General features: G+C 45.8%; 1 protein-coding gene across 9 annotated transcripts in view; it reads right to left on the bottom strand.

Moving 5' to 3' along the window:
* The window catches only part of Dtnb (dystrobrevin beta), a 195,132-nt gene extending 189,397 nt beyond the window's left edge, over window positions 1-5,735 (bottom strand). For 8 of the 9 annotated variants that reach the window (XM_076942210.1, XM_034513843.2, XM_076942214.1 and 5 more), the window contains exon 1: window positions 5,531-5,735. The gene's annotated coding sequence lies outside the window, so the exon portion shown is untranslated. Of the gene's footprint in view, window positions 1-4,943; window positions 5,101-5,530 lie in introns of those variants that run through there. The other variant, XM_076942211.1, reaches the window with a different exon arrangement.
* Window positions 5,736-18,787: the final 13,052 nt, after the last annotated feature.

Below are 18,787 nucleotides of genomic sequence, written 5' to 3'. Positions count from 1 at the left end.
GAATTAAACTGTAGACATGTCTTTCAGTTAACTACAACTCAAAGTGGTCCATCTTATTCCTTTTAATATTTTTATTTTTGTTTTTGTTTTTATTTTTATTTATATGGTTATTCTGCCTACATATATGTCTATGTGCCATTCATTTGCCCAGGACTCAGAGAGGCCAGAAGAGGGTGCTGGATGCCCTGATACTGGGGTTACAGATTGTTATGAGCTACCATGACAGTATTGGGAATCAAATACAGGTCTCTGAGATGAGCAGTTAGTTCTCTACCCACCGAGCCATCTCTCCAGCCCCAGCAGTCTACCTTATTTCTACCACACTAAAAAAAGGTCATATTAAAAACAAATCATTCCAACAAATGCCAAAAATAAGCCATTGATAAAATTCAACACTCAGTAAAAATACAAAGCAAAACCACAAGAAACATCTTTAAATTGACAAGAAACATCAACCCAAAAGCTTCAGCAAACATTACAGTGAGCAGGATGTAAAGTGAATAAGTAAAAATAAATAAATAAATATTTTAAAAATTACAGCTACTAGTAAAATATTGTGAGCATTTCTTTTTTGTTTGTTTGTCTGTTTATCAAGACAGGGTTTCTCTGTGTAGTAGTCCTGGCCGTTCTGGAACTTTGTAGACCAGGCTGGCCTCGAACTCAGAAATCCGCCTGCCTCTGCCTCCCAAGTGCTGGGATTAAAGGCGTGCGCCACCACCACCCGGCTTTGTAAGCATTTCTATTCAGGAAAAAAAAAAATTTTTTTTTTAGTGCCCTTTGTCAACTCTGGTACATGAAGGAACAATAAGAAGAAGACAGTGGCAAGACCATAAGATCAATTCAGACCTCTCTGTTCAGCATTGGAGATGCCTAGCTGCAATCCCTTTACATCAAATCAATGAAAAAATTTTAATAGAAATCAAAAGACAAGGCTTAAAAACAAAAAAACCTTCCAGAGAGACATAATTATGAGCAGGATGAAGCTACAGGCTGGCTGGATTCTGAGTCCAGAACTGGCACCTTGTGCAGGGGAATACAATTCCAAACAAAGAAGGGTGGAGAATACAAGGCATCTAAGCCAGACTCAGTGTTGAGGAGCAGGGATAAGACTGGAGCTGAAAAGAAGCTTAAAATGCACTCAGTCTCTACCAAGAGTTCAGTTTATATAATGGTGTGGGCTTAGAAAGGTGGGAAGGTACAAAGAGACTACGACAGGAATTGAACCAGGACATACATTTACAAGGACAGGACCCTTGGCTCTCAATTCTGACTCAGGCCCCGGCAAGACAGCTAAACATCTGAAATCCCACATCTAACAGGCACAAAGGGTGAGTATAGAAAGGAGAAAGTAAAAGACATTCAGAGTAGAATGAATCCATATGGCAAAACTTCAAAATGCTGGAGAGAAACCATGCTAAGAGCAAGCCGGGACAGCAGCAACTGTATACTAATTCATCCCAGATAGTGAATAAGTTCACAGACAGCAAAACAAAACTGGTTTCACATGAACAAATTCAGGGGCACTTGGACATAAATGTTAAAAATTATTGCCAATGCAAAATGGTAGTCACTCTGGAAGCCTGCTCAGCAGTTTCCTCAGCCAAACGTGTATTTGATCTGGCATATTATGATCTACTGTTGTACTCCTAACTTATCCAAGTGGGGAAAAAAAAAAAAACTTGTTTCTACAAAAAAAAAAAAAAATACACATAGAAGATTGCAACAGTTTTATTCAGAATTATCAAAAAATTTTCACTAGATGAGTGAATAAACAAATTAGTATTTCCACTGACTGAAGTATTATTTGTTGCTAAAAGGAAATAAGTCATCAGTCCATAAGCAGGTATGGAAGAACCAAAAATGCATATTACCAAGCAAAAGAAACCAGAAAGTATAATTCATAGCCTGAGATAAAGAAATAACTTTTTTTCAATTTTTTCTTTTATTACACTAGTTTGTGTGAATGTATGTGTGTGGCACCCTCATGCTATAGCAGATAGAGGTCAGAGGCCAACCCGAAGGAAATCAGTTCTTTCCTCTAGCACATTGGTTTTGGGAATTGAACTAAGGTCATCAGAATTAGCAACAGGTGGAGGGTGTGAGGGACGGTGGAGAGATGGTTCAGCCGTTGACCACCAACTGCTCTTCCAGAGGTCCTGAGTTCAGTTTCCAGCAATCACATGATGGCTCACAGCCATCTGTAATGGGATCTGATACCCTCTTCTGGTGTGTCTGAAGAGAGCAACAGTGTACTCACATACAAAAAATAAATAAAATCTTTAAAAAGGAGGGGGGGAGAATTAGCAACAGGTGCCTTTACCTGCCGTACCACATCACCAGCTTGAGAATATTTTTCTGAACACACACACAGACACTTAGAAAGTTTTCATATATTTATGACATTGACGCTTATATACAACTAAATATAACATTTTTGTTTTTAAGAAAAGCCTCAGACTGGAAGGTGTATTTGCTTTCCATTTACTGGACAACTGCCAATAACAAGAGAGGCTTAAATATACTAAGTACAGAAGGCTACACACCACTAAGAAATCATACAGTAAAGACAACTCAGGCAGATCCCTGTGATCCGACATGAACAGCCCGGCCAGTGTGCTACAGTAAAATGGAGAGAGAGCTGGGTGTGACTCAGTGGACAAAGCACTTGCCACACAAACATAAGGACTGGAGTTCAAATCTCTAGAACCCACATACAAGCCATACAGCTTTAGCAGCCACCTCCAACGCCAGCACTCTAGAGACAGGCAAGTCATAGAGCAAGCTGACTGGCTAGACTAGCCAAATTGGCCAGCTCCAGGTTCAGGAAGAGGCTGAACTAAGGGAGCAACTGAGAACTTCTGGTGTCAACTTTGGGCTTTCACAGGCATGTACACATATGTATGGTACATGGATAACATATGCACACTCCCACATACCACACACACACGCAAAAAAAAAAAAAAAAAAAAAAAAAGTAAAATGCATAGAAAAAGGCCTGGGAAAACAACAAACTGGTAACTGCAGAAGAAAAAGGACTAGGTATGCTAAGGGGTTTTATTGGGAGCATTTTACAAACAAATATGCATTCTGCACAAACTACTGCAACTCCAGGAGCTGCCAGCCACAAAGACTCCAGTGCAAATGACACCCTAGAACAGGCAGCCTACCTCCAGCATGTCTAGAAACCACAGCTCTAATGCTTATGTAATTTTAAGTTAATAAAATAGGGGGAGGGGCTGTCCCCAAGACAGCAGGCAGTAACCTTCTGGTGATACAAATGTATATATTTTGATTGGGATAGGTTACAAAGTACACGTGGTTTTCCAGGTTTTGTTTGTTTTTTTGTTTTGGGGGTGGGGGCTTTTGTTACTTTGTTTTGCTTTTATCTTTCAGTTGAAACAGTGTCTTCCTATGTAACCCTAGCCCCCCTTGAAGTGATCAGCTTGCCTCGCCTCCTAAGGCTGTGATCTAAAGACATGTGCCACCACACCCAAGCGTTATGTACCATTTTTTCAAAACATCCAACTCAATATGTAAAATCTACCCATTTTATCCTATGTAAACTACACATCAAGAAGGCACAGTAGTGCACACCTGTAATGCCAGGACATATAGATAGGAAGATAGACATAAGTTCAAAGTCAGTCAGGATGACACAGTGAGACTCTATTTTAAAAAACAAACAAAAAGTTTGTTTTAACCAGGCATGATGGTTCACAGGAAGGACTAACAGAATAGCCACAAGTTCCACAGGAAGGACTAACAGAAGGATAGCCACAAGTTCAAAGCCAGCTTACAGCCTGGGCCACAGTATATCGAGTACCAATCCCGCTGGGGCTACTCAGCAAGACACTGTTTCAAAAACCGGGGGTGGAGGAGACTAAAGGTCAGCTATGTTAACATCCAAGACATGAGATAAATGGTAAATGGAAATTCAGTGCACTCTAATATTTTTAACTATATGTAGAAATTCTGTCTCCTGAGCAAAATTCAGTGAACGTAAAGACCCTGTTAGCACCACCTTGACTGCACAACCCCTTCAGAGGCAGTTCCACTTAAGTCTGATAAAAATCCTCAGAAAACACATAAAAGGTCAAGTTTTAATTTGGCAGGCAAAGTAATCCAACAGGCACTGCAAGCCAGGGAAAGGAAGCAGCAGCCTGGGGCTGGAGAGTCCAAGCAAGGCGGAGGACAGAACTCCAGCCTTTACAGAACCGAAGAAACATAAGCATTCTCCACCTCAGAACCAAGATCTGAGAGGCAAGATAGAAATTATAAAGTGTCCTCTAGGCAAAAGCACTCCCGTCCTCCTCAAACGACCAGGGAAAAAAAGGCTAATGAGAGAAGGAGCGGAACCTGATTTCAAGCAACCACCCAAAGAACAAGCTCCGGGTGCACAGCATGCAAGAACCACGTGGATGAAGAAGAGTGGTCACAAGCCACCAGAGTCTGCCACCTAAGCCACTGTTTGAACCTACCAGCGCCTAAGACCCTGGGTTACCCCGAGAAGGCAAAAAGATAATCTGAGGACCAAAGGAAGTCCAGCGACCATCCCTAACTCTACGGAGACTGACACTACTCTATATAAAATGCTTCCTCCATCCATTCCTGCAGTGGGCATCCATTGTAGGGCTGTCAGGATCCAGGCCACATCCTGAACACTGACCAGAAAACAGGCACGGAGCTCAATTCTAGTTGGGAAGGCAAGATTCTCCTTCCAAATTTCTTAAACCACTTTCTCCCTCCCCCCCCCTTAAATGTCAGTAAGACCCTTCAAATCCCTTCTGGATAGCCCCCCACCAGCTTTCCTTAAGTATCTTACTTTCTCCATAAACCAAGTAACTTACGGCTCCAGTTTCCCAGGGCTGGGAAAATCTTAAAGAGACCTGAAGTGAACAGAACAAGAAACATGAAATAGAGCACTTTACATTTTGTGTGCATACTTTCACAGCCGAACTGTCAGCACTTCAACAGCAAATGATGGTTGAGAGTGATAAAGTCTGTGACCCGGGCGCTGACCGCGGTTCTCTCCTGCTCCGTAGCTAATCAATAAACGCTTGCAGAGAAGGCTGGAAGGTCTCCCTGATTCCCCAAGGCCTGGCACAGGAATTTAACAGTAAGCATTCGTCAGCTGCATCCTCCCTCTTCTCGGGACACTGTGCCCATCAGAGGTGACCTGGGTGGACAGGTTCGCCTACCGGGAGCCTCGGGGACACTGAGTGGTGATCTGGAATGAGTTCCCTTCCCTCTGCCAGGGCCTGCCTACCTCACCTGCCCTCTGCCAGGACCTGCCGCCTTCGCCCCCTTCAGCACCTAACGCGGAGCCTCCTCCCCGCGAATCGGGCTCAGGCTGCATCAGCAGCGCGCGCAGCCGGGCTCTGCGCTCCGCGGCCCCCCGCGTGCGCGCGGGTGACCGGAGAGCCCTCCCCGGCCCGGCGTGCTGTCTCCCAAGGGTCGCCGCTCCAGGGCCGCGCGCTCCGCCACCCCGCAGCCCTCCTTCTCGCTCCTCCAGCCCCGGCGGACTCCCCACCTGGCTCGCTTCCCGGCCGGAGCTGAGGGGCCGTCGCGTGGCTCTCCGGCGGCCGCAGCCTCCTCCGACCCGGCCCCTTCGGCAGAGGCGGCTGAAGCAGCGGCAGCGACCGAGGCGGCGGCGCCCACTCAGGCCCCGGAGCCGCCCCCGCGGCGAACGTTCCCGGCGCCGGCTCGCGCCGCTTCCCCGCCCGGCACGCGCAGCGAGCCCGCCCCCGGCGCGAGGGCGCGAGGGCGAGGGCGAGGGCGGGTGCGCGCGGAGGGCGGGCGCGCGGAGGGGCGGGGCTTCCGCCGCGAGAGGGGGCGGGGAGGCGGCCGAGTGCCCTCCCGCGGGTTCGCGCGCCCCCTCCGGGCCTCTGCCGTGCGCGGGCGGCGGAGGCGGAGGTGCGCTTCCACTCCACAGGTAGCTGCCGGGCCGCTGGGTGCTGCGCCGACGTGACTGAACCGTAAGGAATGTGAAGAAACACCCAGTGAATCATTCACCCGCGCCTGGAGCGCGGGGTCCTCCCCCGAGAGACTTTCCACATTGCCTCAGCAGGCTCACTGAGCACCGACTCCACGCCTGGTGCCCGGTGGACACGATCTGGGTCACGGCCCCTGGTCCCCAAGAGTGCATAACTTAGGGAGAAGCGCAGCCTTGCGATGGACCGAGTCGGTCCCCTGGGCCAAGCCAAGCCACAGCCGGATGCGGTGAGAGGATAAGGAGAGACAGATTACTTTCCGCTTAGTTATTCAGTAGTTCCTGAAAGTGGGAGTATTTGGACGTTAAACAGCTTGGGCAAAGGAGCAGAGGCAACAAAGTTTCATTTATTTATCTTTGTATCTATTTATTTATTACCAACTCATATATCATTTTTTAAATGTCCTTTAAAGAACGTATTTTTATTTTATGTGTATAAGTGCCCCCGGGGGGGCCAGAAGAGTGTTTTGGATTCCCCTGGAACTGTGAAGTGACATGTGGATGCTAGGGACTCAAACCCAGGTCCCCTGAGAACATAGCAAATGCTCTTAACTGCTGAGCCAGCTCTCCAGCCCCCCATATTGCCATTTTTTATAGAATCCTTCCCAAACTCTTTAGGGACATCGAAGTCTTCTTTTAACGGCTCAAAAAAAAAAAAAAAAAATCATTTTCCCCCCTCAACATTAAGACAACAGTATGGTCCATTTGACTTCTGGTGAATGTGGATGTGCATGTGTGAAGGGAAGCAGCTCCGGGCCTGTATGCTTTAGGGATGCTTTTTGAAGCTTTCTGGCACCTTATGGAAAGGCAGATCATGCCACCTGCTTTGATCAGACTGGCAGCCTGCCTCCAGAACACCCTTTTCTTCCTCTTCTCACAATCTATTTTTAAATTCCTATGGTGAAGGCAGTGCCGTGCTGATAACTTTAAGCAAGGTTTTTTGTGTGAGTGGTGGTGGGGAATACATTACTTTTCACACACCACTCATGTGACTGTTTTGCATGTTGGAGGAGACTCACTGGTTGCTGGGTGGTGACTGCTCTAACCATGTAAAGATACTCAGACTATGTCAAGAGACATTTTGTTTTCTTCCCGTGTATTGAGCTCCTGCTATGGGGAAGGCACTGATGGGTAAAAACGTTGACTCTGCTGGAAAGAGGTAGAGTATGAAACTGAAGCTATAGAAACCCAGCAAGGTGCCTCAAACACCTGTAATTCCTAGCACTCAAAAGGCTGAGGCAGAAAGATCACCCTGAGCATGAGGCCATGCTGAGCTACAAAATGAATACCAGGCAAGCCTGGGGTGCAGGATGAGCCACTGTCAAAATAAATCAATAAACATCTTATTTCTTGTGTCTTATTATTGACTCTCAACTTATTTCAAGTTTAAAGTAGACTACTACAAACTTTTGTAAAACTCACTAATTTACACTTGTGTTAACATCTTTTTGTCTCAAAGTTCATCCTCACACCTTTCAGACATAGTCACCCATTTTCCAGCTCATATTTCAAGATTATCAATGTCTTTCCTGCTTGTACTTTTTCCTACATCATCTATAGTGTTCATCTTTCTTGTTCTAAGAAGGAAGATTCTGCTCCAGCTGCTGTTTCCTCTGTGTTCTCCATCATAAATGTCCTTGACAGTCCCACACATATCTCTTCAGCAGCCTGTCCACTCATGGCTATGACTCTTTACCACATTGATGACTGATTTCACACTAACTGCCATTATCCATTTTGAAGTCCTCATATTACTAGACCCTTCCGTGGCATTTGATAGCACAAGTATTATATGCTTTTAAACTCCCTCAGCTTTGTGACATGCCTCCGCTCTAAAGCCCGTTACTCACGAATCTGACTCAGTTCATCCCCTGCTGCACACACTCTCACATGCACACAAATTCTCCCTAAGCCATTGTATCCCCTCTTTGTCCCCATCTTTTTCCATATCTCTGCCTTCTAAATGAATTCTAGCTTATAAAAGTGTAAGCAAAAAATGTTTCTTAGGGGCTAGAGAGACGGCTCAGTGGTTAAGAGCACTGATTGCTCTTCCAGAAGTCCTGACTTCAATTCCCAGCAACCACCTGGCGGCTCACAACCATCTGTAATGGGGTCTGATGCCCTCTTCCGGAGTGTCTGAAGAGAGCACTGGTGAACTTATATACATAAAATAAATAAATCGTTTAAAAAAGAAAATTTAAAGAAATGTTTCTTTCTTGAAGCTTTTCTTTACAGGATACTTTATCGTGAGACCTGTTAACAAAGACAGTTGGTATCAAACTTCTAAGAGGAACATACAAATCCACTGCAGCATTTTGTAGACGTGCATGGGAAGAAAATGCCAGCAAAGGATAAATACAGTTTGCAAGATGAGGGTATAGGCAGAGTTGGGTGCAGTTAGCCTTCTCTGGCTTGTGGGTAGCCATCACCACATGATGTATATCTGTGTCCTGTTCTCCTCTTAGAGTAACACTAGTCATACTGCACAGAGCCCACCACTAATAACCACATTTTAGGTTGATCATCCCTTTAAATGCCCTGTCTCCAAAGACAGATACTGGGGTACTAGGAGTTATGATTAAAACAGCTCTAATGTAAGAGCTAAGACTAAACACTTCTTGGAAGAAAATGTGGTTGTATCTCATTATCCTGGGTCTGGCAAAGCCTTCTTGGATATAATACCCAATGATGTGCTTGTCTTGTTCTCCATTGCTGATTTCATCTGACCTAAAACAACTTGTAAAGGAAAGAGTTGATTTCATCTGGCACTTCCAGGTAGCAGCTCAGGACTGAGGGAGTTCAAGGCAGGAGCTTGAAGCAGAGACCATGGAGGAACTCTGCTTGCTCCATAGCTGCTCAGCCAGATTTCTTGTACAGCTCAGGACCATCTTCCCAAGGATGTCACTACCCACAGTAGGCACAACCCTCCAACCTCAATCATTAATCAAAAAAAAAATTTTGTTTTCCCTACAGACTTCCCTGCAGGTCAATCTGAAGGAAACATTACTCAGTCGAGGTTCCTCTTCCCAGATGAGTCTAACTTGTGTCTAGTTGACAAAAAAGTAAATAATCAGCAAAATGGGCTATACCATACCTTGTCTTCACATATTGCATACATGTATTGAAATATACATGGTCACTTATAAGTATGTACAGTTATTCCATTAATTGAAGATTTTGAAAAATGTTTTAAGGAGATATAAATATTAGCTATTCTGATTTGTTCACCACCTACTATATATGCATATATCAGATTATCCTATGGCACCCCATAAACATACAATTGAAATAATTTTTGTGATATATGTGCAGACTTGTGTACAGCTACACATGTGTGTGCTGTGTCCTGTGTACATATGTGGGCATGTGTGTGGAGGCCACAGGACAACCCCAGAAGCTATCCATCTTGGTTTTTCTTTTTTAAGACAAGCTCCCTCACTGGCCTGGGGTTTCTTGAGTAGGCTAGGCTGGCCCAACAGCAACCTCCAGGATCCACCCATCTCAGTCTGGCTCTGCAGCACTAGGATGACAAGTGCTTCCCATATAAATCAAAAATGCTCCCAACATGAACACAAGTGCTCCTCACATGAATCACACGTGCTCCCCACATGAACCACAAGTGCTCCCCACATAAACCACAAGTGCTCCTCACATGAATCACACGTGCTCCCCACACTCAGCTCTATACTTATGCACTGGAGTTCGGACTCAGCCCCCATGCCTCACTGACAGCTGTATCTACAGGCCCTGGTTATAATCATCTTGAAAGACTGTTTCATGTCTAGTAAAATGGCAAAATTTTTTTGAGGCAGAGCTTCTCTGTGTAGCTTTGGCTGTCCTGGAACTCACTCAGTAGACCAGGCTGGCTTGAACTTGTAGAGATACACCTGTCTCTGCCTCCCAAATGCTGGTATATTGCAAATTTTGTGAGGATTACTTTGTTGGTTAGTTGTTTGTTTGTTTGTTTGTTTGTTTTGTTGTGATATGGTATCTCTATTAAGCCTTGAACTCCTGAGCCTTGAGCTTCTACCTCCTCAGTTGGGGGTTGCAAATGCAAGCCACCTGGCCAGCTAATGTGAGGATCACTGGGGTTATTGTTCACAATGGAAGATGTGTGTTTTGTGACTCTAAGTAAAAGACTGAACAAACATAAACCAGAATATCAGCAGAGGTTATTTCTGGGTAGTAAGATTATATGTATTAAATTTTCTTTGTATTTGTTTATATTTTCAAAATTGTCTTAACTGAAGGTATACTTTTTTGAAAGTAGTAAAATTACTTTTAAATACCTATGCCAGAAGCCTGGCATGGTGGCTCACATCTGACATCTCAGCCCTTCAGTGGCTTAAGTAGGAGAGGCACCATGAGCTCAAACCCAACCTAGGCTATATAATAAGTTCCAGGTCAGGTTAGGTTATACAGTAAAACCTTATCTCTAGAAGAAAAGGGGAAAAAATGATGCTAGAACCAGCTTGATTTACACCCTGTGCACCCAAGTCTTGATTGTCAAGGTTGTAAGTGATCTGGGGGAGAAGTGCACAGCGAAGTCTCTGAGGTCATGTGACTCCAGCTTGGGTAGGAGTGAGCTGAGAGTGACAGAACCAAGCTGCAAAGGATGTGAGAGAGCCGCGTGGGAGGCAGACACCTGCCAGCCAGCTTTGGCTTGGGCAAGAGGAAGATAAAGTGAGCTCAAGGAAAACAGTCCTTGAAGTCAGAAATCCTCTGCCTGACTTCCAGGATCGTGTTTCCTAGCAATCAGCCACCTCAGACGTGCAGACAGAATAACACAGAAATGACAGAGCCAGCTCACCTCTGTCTAGTGACAGGCAAGTGACCCCGTAATGTGCGCCATTCTGTTCTCTGCCGCTTGCTGATGACACAACAGAACTGGAAAGGGTCCAGCAGCCAGTAATCAAAAGGATAAAGCATGAGGATCCTGGCAGGATGGCAACCTCAGGGAGGATGCTTGCTCAGACAAGATAGGGCAGAGGAGTTCATAGTCAGAATGCAGAGGGAGTTGCTACCTCTCACAACTCAGCAGAAAGGGGTGGCCCTCCAGGGAAGAAAAGGGTAACTTGGAAAAAATAAATGTGAGTTTCTGTTGCATGCCAGGGATGATTTGAAAACATTAACACAAGAGGCTGAGTCTCCAGGTTTTCAGTCTTAGACAAATGTGGAATGAAGAGGGGATAGAAACAAATTGGGGACTTCTAGATGGGTCTAGGGTGACCAGAGAGAGGCACAGCACAAGGCCAATGGCATTGCCCCGCTCTCTCTATGATAGGAGCATTCTGAGTCTATATGATTTTCTGTAAAAACTGGAGGCAAAACCACAGTGACAAAACTTCCTAAGAGTCACCTTGTGAATGGCAGCCATACTCTCAACAAAACCAACCTTGGGGATGGAGCTGAGGTTGGAGACAATGGAGTAGTGAGACTTACCCCATTGTGATTGCTGGCAGCCATGGTCACATGGGGCTACTGCGATTGCCCTTATATGTACTGGGCAGATCTGGTGAGGACAGAGGCTCAGTGACACCCCCAAAGATGACTCTGAGAAGCCAAACCATGGAAACCAAGGAGTCTATGGATACCTTGCTAGTTTACTAACAGGTCTTGCTAGTTTACCAATGGTTATCAGAAAGCACAGGATTTCTGAAAAGATTAACACATTATTAATGTTGATGCAATCTTTTTTAACTTTTAAAATTATTTTATGCATATGGGTATTTTGGCTTTATGTATGTCTAAGCACCATGTAAATGGAGTGCCCAAGGAGGCCAGAAGAGGGCATCGTATCCCTGGACCTGGACTTACAGCTATGAGTCAATCACTATGTGATGCTGGGATTTGAACCTGGATCTTCTGGAAAGGCAACCAGTGGTCTTAACTGCTAAACCATTTCTTCATCTCCTTGATGCAATATTTTTGGTGGTGGTGATTGTTTTGTTTTATTTTGTATTTTGAGTTTTTTGTTTGTTTGTTTGGTTGGTTGGTTGGTTGGTTGGTTGGCTTTGCTTTTGACACAGACTCCCATGTAGCACAGGCTGGTCTTGACCTTCTGATCCTTCTGATCCTTCTGATCCTTCTGCCTCATCCTCCTGAATTGTGGGATTACAGGTGTGAACTACCACACCCAGATGTGTGTCCACGTATGTACGCACACGTGTGTGCATGTACACATGTGGAGGCTAGCTAGGGTTTGATGACACAGGAAGCCTTCTCAATCACTCTGTACCTTACTTCCTGAGACAGGGTCTCTCCCTGAACCTGAAGCTTGCTGTTTTGGCTGGGCTAGCTGGCCAGCAATTCCTCAAGATCTACCTGCTAATCTTTGCCCTGCCAAATCTGAGGTTACAGGCTCACACCACCACACCTGGCTATTTATGTAGGTTGTGGAAAGCCAAACTCAGGGCCTGATGCCTACACAGTGAGTGCTTACTGAGCCAGTTCCAGCCTCTCTCTGCACAGCTGGTTTCTTAGACAAGGTCTTGCTTGGCCTGGACTAGCTGATGAAAGCAACTCTATCTCTCTCTCTCTCTCTCTCTCTCTCTCTCTCTCTCTCTCTCTCTCTCTCTCTCTGTGTGTGTGTGTGTGTGTGTGTGTGTGTGTGTGTGTGTTTTGTTGTGGGGTGGGGAGTGTTATTGTTCTTGTTGACACAGGGTCTCATGTATCCCAGGCTAACCTCAAAAATCTCTAGATATTAGAGGCTAATATTGAAATCCTGCTGTTCCTGCCTCCACCTTCCAAGGTAGGAAATTACAGATGTGGGCCACCACGCCCACTTTATTTAGTCCTGGGGTTCAAGCCCACAGCCTCGTCAAGCTAGGCAAACACTAGCACACCAGCAGCTGAACCACATTTCCAGCTCAGCTTTTTAACCTGCACAAGAGGAACGACTTTAGCTATTGTTATCCTGGAAGAACATCAATCACCCACTATGCTTTGGGAAAAATACCTACTCCGGAGCACCACCTAAATGAACCAAATTTCTTTAAGCCGTTAAATTGCAGTTTAAGCGGTAACATAACATGCAGAGCAAAGAGGGGACAGGGAAGGGGCCTGGGTTCTCTACTTGTTACATTTAATTACCTGGGGAGGTTTCAGCTGTAAAAAGAGTGCCGAGGACGAGAAAGGCCAAGACAGAATAAAGACAATTCAGCTCCCTCAGCTAAGGGCACAGGAGCTTAAACAGCAATGCCATCTGCTTCCCTGTGCAGGTGCTGAGGGGAAGGGGAGGCTGCCTGTTCCAAACTCCAGAATGCTTCCAGGAAGCTTTGGGCAGCTTTGAAATATTAGCTTTGAAATGCCAGTTGGCACTGAGGAGGAAAGACGAGCATACTTCCCTCAGGGAAGGGCTTTCTAACAGCCACGTTGACTCTTCTCTTTCTTGCTTGACTGTTTAACTTCTCCATGTCAGGAATGTCCTTAGGTCTGCTGGGGTCAGGCTCTGCCCTGTGGTGCAGCATGCTGGTGCCTGTCTCAGCAGCTCTGAGATCAGACCAGAAGCTTAAAGCTACTCCTGATCTCGTAACCGGAGGAGTCAAGGCCTGGGTTGCCAGCCTTCAGTCCACTTCTACATGGGACCAGTTCTTGGGAAAATGGCTTGCCATTTAATTACCTGCTCAGGGGTCTCGATGGCTCCCATTACATCATAGGTGCTTCTGAGATGGGTTAAGGCTGCTGTGTCACTGTTTTGTCTAGAGAAATGTGGTTTTTCTTACATTGAGATGTTCCACCTTGCACAAAGATACAGGAGCACCAAGCCCAAAGGAGGGAAAAAACAAAAACAAAATAAAACAACTACCTAGTTACTATTTTTATTTCCAGCTGGGACTGAACAAAACCATGTGTCATGTGGAAACCCACAGCCCAGCATCCTGTCACCCTTTCTGCCTCTGCTACCCAAACACTCAGAGATGCCTAGGGCGCTAGAACCCACCCCATCACACCAACTACTCCTTCACGAGTCTAGAATGAAACCACTTCCCTGTCGGATCTAGAAGTCTCTGGAAACAGACTTCACCCAGGGAGGTCCAGATTATCCTTTGGCCACATGTGCATGTGGTCTCTGACAGAATGAAATCTGTTGTCATCCTCATTTCCTCAGCCCAGTTCATCCGTCCCATCATCTACCTCCGCGATTCACTAGCTCTCCCACACACTCAGTGTTGATTCCTACCACATCCCTTAGGCCTCCCATGACCACAGATCAGAGTCCATCCTCTGTCTCCATTTACACAACTCAGAACCCAACTCCAGTCTGATACAAGGAGTGGATGGTGCCTCAGGCCTGCAATCTCACTACTCAGGAAATAGAGGCAGAAAGATCAGCAGGAAATGGGGGACAGCCTAGTGTGGACATGAGCTCCCACCCAGACAGCCAGGGGCTACATAGCAAGATTATGCAGCAAACAAAAGCAAAGTCAAATACAGTTTGCCCAGGCCAGGTCGGAGACATTGACTTTAGCCTCTGTCAGCAGATTGCTTGGTGTGTTCAGTACTTCCTCATGCCATGACAAAAGGGGGTTCTTTTGGCTCTGGGTTTAAGAAGGGTACAGTTCATCACAGTGGGAAGGCAGCAGGAGCATGAGGTATCCAATCTCAATACCCAAGAAGCAGAGAAATATAAAAGCTGGTGTTCAGCTAGACTCCTCACATCTCCCTTCCTATTCAGTCTGAGACTCCAGAACATGAGAGAATGTCACCGACATCAGGCTATGTCCTCACTCTCTGGTTAAATCTCCAAGTTAAAACATCTTGACTGCACACCAATCATCTGAAATGCTTTAGGAAAAATACCTACTCGTGAAATACTGAAGACACAGGACTGTGTCTCCCGGGTAACTCCAAATCCTGTCAAGCTGACACCGGGTAAGTGTTTGCAGTTGTTTCACACATGCTCCTTGTTCCCTTGGCTAGGTTGTATGTTCCTCAAATTTAGGGCTCATGGTCAAAATCAGCAAGTAAATAAAGAGTTCTTGATACATGAGGAGAGGCAGGCATGGGGTCCTGTGGGCTGCAGAGAATCTGCACCTGACTGTGGCACAGGTATTAATGTGATTGTGATGAAAAAACTTTATTTTGTGAGTATATGTGTGTTCCTGAATTTATGTATCTGCTCCATGTGCATGTAGAGGCCATAAGAGGACACTGATTCTCTGTGGCTGGAGTTGCAGGCTGCTGTGAGCCACACAATGTGGGTGCTAGGAACCAAACTCAGCTATTCTGCAAGAGGAACAAGTGCTCTTAACCACTAATCCATCGCTCCCCAAGACTGCTTGCCTTGACTCGGCTAACATACCTGTGCCCACCATCTAACACACTCTTTCATGGCATCTCAGAAACCCGGGAGAGTCACAGGCCTTAGGACCTATGCAGTTCTTTGGACCCTTGGAGAGAAATAACAAGATGAGCCTCTTGCATATCTGACCAGAACTACAAGTGCTTCACTCTGTGAGGCTAGCACCTGTTCACTGCAGCTAATGTTTAATGGGTGCCTTGTTTGCACCAAGAAGCTATGAATGTAAAGTTGGATCGAAAACAGACTAGGGAATGTCTGCTTACAGAAACTTGAAGATGGCAAGCTGGACAGATAGAATTGATACTTTTCAAAGGATTCTATGAAGGGGCTGGGGGGATGAATACATGCAGAAAGGGTCTGCCACTCTGCCACGCAAGTGTGAGGACCTGAGTTCAGATTCCCCAGAACCCATGTTAAAAGCTGTCTGGGCACTGTGGACCTGTGATGACAGTATTAAGAGGCAGATAAATACAGGAGAGATACTGGCGATTTACTGGCTAGCCAGTGTAGCCAATCAGTAAGCTCCAGGTTCAGTGAGAGACACCCTGTCTAAAAAAGAAGGTGGAGGGAGAGAGAGAGAGAGACAGAGACAGAATCAGAGAGAAAAGACACCAGATATCAACCTCTGTGCTCTACATGCAAATGCACATACACACACACATACACACACAGAAAACATACATAAAGATTACATGGACGGCATTTTGATCAAGTTAAAATGGAAAGAGGAAACCCAAAGGAAAGTGAGACTCATTGGATCCAGAGGTGGCAGTAGACCATCACACTAACGGTCCCTGTGGATCACACCTCTTGGTGCACATGCACATGTGTGTGGCCCCTCCCACTTACATGCCACTTACAGCCACAACACATGTGACAGGAGCAAATTGAACATGGAGGCTTGTTCTCTTGGCACAGTATCCTATGGCAACTGTGTAGAAAAGCCAGCCTAGTCTGGTGGTCGTGGTGCATGGCTGTAATCCTAGCACTTGTGAGGCAGAGGCAGGCAGATATCAGAGTTCAAGGCCAGCCTGATCTACAGATGGAGTTGGAAGACAGCCAGGGCTACACAGAGAATCCCTGTCTTGAAAAAAAAAGAAAGAAAGAGAGAGAGAGAGAGAGAGAGAGAGAGAGAGAGAGAGAGGGGGGGAGGGAGGGAGGGAGGGAGGAAGGAAGGAAGGAAGGAAGGAAGGAAGGAAGGAAGGCAGGCAGGCAGGCAGGCAGGCTAGTCTAGCTGAAGGGAGGATGAGAGGCCTGTGGAAGGAAACTGAGGTCAGCTTCCATTGCCGGATCCTCGAATGAGACAGTCTTACACATTCTGGCCTGGTTGACATTGTCCCTTACCCACAATTTTGCAACCCAGGCTTTCTGCTGCCCACCATCACCCGAGGTCCTAAAGTGAATGGAATTATACGGGAGAAAAAAGTTCTTAGACTTTAAAGATTGTTTGTATTATTTAATAACGTATATGTCTGTGTATGGGTATGTGTGCATGCATATAGGTACCCACATAGGCCATAAGAGGGCATCAGATGTAGAGGAGAGACTCTGATGTTTTGATTTAATCAGGAACCTGCATGTGCTGATGCTGAAGGTCCTTGTTTAGGAGTGCCCAGTCTCTGGGCAGTGGTGGCGCACGCCTTTAATCCCAGCACTTGGGAGGCAGAGGCAGGCAAATTTCTGAGTTCGAGGCCAGCCTGGTCTACAGAGTGAGTTCCAGGATAGCCAGGGCTATACAGAGAAAACCTGTCTCGAAAAAAAAAAAAAAAAAAAAAAAAGGAGTGCCCAGTCACTGAGTTAGCCAAGGCATTTTAATATTAACTGGCATGTGTGCATGTGTGTATGTGTATGTGTGGGGGGGTGTTTTCCATCCTCAGATGGGCTCTTGGGTGGGTGCACACCTGTGACTCCCCAGGAGCTCAAAGCGGTGCAATCAAAAAAATCACCTTAACAATCAAATCCACTGGAACTGAAGTTACAGGTGGTTGTGAGCCACCTAGTGAGAGTGTTGGGAACCAAACTCAAAACGGTCTGCAAAAGCAGTGCGTGCTCTTAACCACAGAGCCATCTCTGCAGCCCCCAATTCTTACATTTTAAACTGTTATTCTGAATAGCATAATGGAATAGACTGTCATCTTACTACATCCCAGCAGGGACTTAAATCATCCATTTGTCCAGCATACCCGCAGTGTGCACATTAGCTTAAGGCCAGGAGGGGCGGGGGAGAAAGAGAGCGAGCATGTTCACATAACTTTCATAATTGTGAATTATTATAATTGCTCTGATTTATTATTAGTTATTGTTGTTAATTTTGCCCTACAGCTAAACCCCTTGGGTAATAATCGTGCCTGAAAGGATGGAGCACTCTGAGCTGCCTGGCCGAGGGAGGCTGCAGGGTAGGAAGGAGATTGTGACTGCAGACAGGAGAGGTAACAGGAAACAGCTCCCAAGGCTGTGACTAGGTCTGTGTTACACGGTGAGGTGAGGATGGGTAATGAGAATCACAGCCCAAGCTGTGCTGTGAAACTGTCACGTGTGGCACTGTGGAGGATGCAAACATACCTAATGAACCAGTGACTGCAGCTAAGGAAATTTCCAGGCAGCGTGTTCAAGGCGTAAATTGTCTTTTTAGCAGCTTTAACTGTAAGGCAAGGAGGAGCTGTTTAGCTTGCAAACTGGATTTAGAAGAAGCGTTCAGCGTTTGAGAGGGACTGACTGCAAAAACCAATGTTTTCAGATTTCCAGGCTTCCTAACACCAAAGAGGACTACAAAGAGACGTGGCTTCAGAGAGGAGATTAAATTAAATTTGAGGCTGGACTGGAAGACTCCTTTGTTCAGACCTCTTAGAGGCTGGGGGTGGACAACATTGAGATACTCAGTCATGGTCACGTGCCAACGGGCTCCCTGAATTAAGAATGGAGCATCACTGAACCATTTATGGGTTTGATTTCCGGCTGAAAAGTAGACTATTTTTTGTGTGAATAGTTGACAATGCTTTCTGTGAATTTTAGAACCAGAATTTAAAATAAGCAGGTCCCTGGGTTCCCCACTTTCTAAAGTCAGAGTATGTTGAGAACACTACCTGGCTACAGGCAAAGGCCAGTTCCTATTAGAAAGGAAATATACAGGGCTGAAGAGATGTCTCAGAGGTTAAGAGCACTTGTCACTTTTGCAAAGCACCCAGGTTCAGTTCCCAGTAGCCACGTGGTGGATCTCAATCATCTGGGACACCAGTTCCAGGGGATCTGACTCCCTCTTCTGACCTCTAAGGACACAGGACATGCACCTGATACATATAAATACATGAAAGCAAAACATTCATACACATAAAAATAAACTTAAAAGAATTTTTAAATATTTGTTTTTGTTTTTGTTTTTTTCAAGACAGGCTTTCTCTGTGTAGCCCTGGCTGTTCTGGACCTCACTCTGTAGACCAGGCTGGCCTCAAACTCAGAAATCCACCTGCCTCTGCCTCCCAAGTGCTGGGATTAAA

This window comes from Arvicanthis niloticus, chromosome 11, assembly GCF_011762505.2.
Source record: "Arvicanthis niloticus isolate mArvNil1 chromosome 11, mArvNil1.pat.X, whole genome shotgun sequence".
Taxonomy (NCBI): domain Eukaryota; kingdom Metazoa; phylum Chordata; class Mammalia; order Rodentia; family Muridae; genus Arvicanthis; species Arvicanthis niloticus.
The sequence above is the reverse complement of the archived record's forward strand: the minus strand, read 5'-3'. Positions and strand labels throughout refer to the sequence as shown.